The sequence below is a fragment of the Miscanthus floridulus genome, chromosome 10 (assembly GCF_019320115.1).
Source record: "Miscanthus floridulus cultivar M001 chromosome 10, ASM1932011v1, whole genome shotgun sequence".
In the NCBI taxonomy this organism is placed as follows: Eukaryota; Viridiplantae; Streptophyta; class Magnoliopsida; order Poales; family Poaceae; genus Miscanthus; species Miscanthus floridulus.
In genome coordinates, this window is record NC_089589.1 from 33,035,336 (window position 1) to 33,037,753 (window position 2,418).

At 41.6% G+C, this 2,418-nt stretch overlaps 1 pseudogene; it reads right to left on the reverse strand.

The window, feature by feature from the left end:
* Positions 1-432: 432 nt before the first annotated feature.
* On the reverse strand, positions 433-1,717 carry LOC136488368 (uncharacterized; annotated as a pseudogene).
* Between the last annotated feature and the right edge of the window lie 701 nt (positions 1,718-2,418).

Sequence of the window (2,418 nt, forward strand, 5' to 3'; positions counted from 1 at the left end):
ATTAGAACATTTGAGGGGGTGTTTAGATGCAACAGCCATGCCAAAAGTTTTGGCACCAAATCTTTTGGTGCAAAAGTTTTGGCATTCTAACTTTAGACTTAGGTGTTTAGATCTATAGCAAAACTTTAGCACCATATGAATAGAAGACTGATTTGTCCCTCATTTAATGGTTGATTTGCTTCATTAATTACTGCATGCACAGCCATGCATGTTCATGACACCACGCCGGTGCCCTTGTGCTAGTCGCCGGAGTTGCTCGGTGAGCTGCTCACCCTTGCTGTAGCTCACTTTGATGCCATGCCCGGCATTGTTAAGGATCCATAAAAAATACACTTTATTACACAATTATTGAATATATCAAGTACACAATTCAATTGTCCTCAACTATAAAAAACAAAACACATGTTACATTTCAAGCTCACATTCGAATTGTCATGATCTATTTAACAAACCAAGGGCAATCAAGTCACGGAAAGCATTCATCATCGCAGATTCATCCCTTGCCGGTGTTTGACTAGTACGTGGCTGAGAGCAGGATGCTTCAGGTGGAACATAGTTCTCATCACGGTCACGGCGATCAAAATCCCTATCCACTATTCCACTCATTCTAACGAAGTTATGTAGTGCCATGCATGCAACAATTATTTGGCTTTGCTTATGAGATGCATAACTTGGCATTTACAACAAAATCCTCCACTTCATCTTCAAAACTCCAAACGACCTCTCGATGACATTTCTAAGAGATGAATGTGCGTAGTTGAAGATCTCTTTTTTACCTTGTGGCTCCGTACCGTCTCGATACTCCGGAAGATGGTACTTGGTTCCCTTGTAGGGCGCAAGGTAACCCGGTCGATTGGAGTAGCCGGAGTCCACCAAGTAAAATTTTCCTACATAATGGATCAATTTTGTAAGATTCAACTAATTCAACTAGAAGCTGCAAATGCAACACAAGCAAGGATGTTTACCTGTGGGTGGACATGTGGAAAGACATGGCTATACTTGGTCAGAGCATCATTGAACACTCTCATGTCATGTACTGAACCAGGTCATCCAGCAAGAACAAATGTGAACCTCATGTCAAAGTCACAAACTGCCATCACATTTTGTGTTGTCATGCCCTTGCGGCACATGTGCTGAACGAGCCTATCTCTTGGCACCACACATGGTATGTGAGTGCCATCTATTGCTCCTATACAATTGTTGAAGAAGGGATGGAACCTAGGGTTTGTCAACCTAGGATGAATTGTTCTGAACTCAGGGTCTACTGGTTTAATGATGTCTGAAGCTAGCTTAACCACACACTGCAAAACTTTCTCAAAGTAGTTGTGAACTGTTCCTAGTGATCTCTCAAATCTATCCTCAGCTTGCCTAACTGATTGTGGTGCTCCAAGTATCCAAAGGAACATTCCTTAAAGCTTCAACAGAGGTACTCTTGGTACTAGACTTTAGGCCATATGACTCAACCAGCACATCATGAAGTCGATGGAATACAATAGGGCTCATTCTAAACATGTTGTAGCAGCTTGTTTCTATCTCCTAGCTTTCTCTCTACCCATTCTAGTCCAGTTAGCAATGGTTGCCTCCACTTAGCCCTATTGTAGTATTTATCAATGTGAATAGCATACTGATACATACCATAGATCAAATCGTTGTCATGATCTGTCAAGAAGCATTTTGTAGATATCCTCATCACTATCTCCATTATAATTGTCCTCATCCCTCGCTTGCATTAGCATCCTGATACATAAATGCATAACAATCTCAGTTATATATGGCAGTACAAAAATTGATCATGCATGACAAGCTCACATCACAGTCATAGTGCAAATGACATGAATTATTCAACTGACATAGTTCAAATAACATGAATTGTCCAACAGTCACAGTTCAACTAACATAGTTCAAGTACAACAACAAACATAGTTCAAGTACAATAACAGACATGAATTGTTCAAATGACAGACATAGATAAGAAAAGAGGATCTAGTTGTTGACCCCATAGTTCTCAATGAAGCCCAGCCTTCAATGAGGCGTAGATGTTCCAATGAAGAACTCCATGTTGTCATCATCTTTGGTGATCTGGAATACCTTATACCACAACTGCTTGTTTCCTTCATCTACACCACACTTTTTAGCCAACTGCTACACATATATAAACTTTTCTACTCTGGCAGCCTCTTTCTGCTGGGCAAGCTGATAGGCAACTTGCTGCTTGTTTCCCAAATGTCTCTGTAACATCACATTCCTCTCTGCTTGAATCCTGGCATTCTCAAGCATGAACCTGTCCATGCTCCTAACTGCTGGGCTCTTGGACTTCTTGCTGGGACTAGAGCCAGTGGTGCTTGTGCTGCTTGCTCTCTTATTGCTAGTGATGCTAACTGGGGTCTGCACATCAAGGTCCTCAGGTGGCTCCTCCTC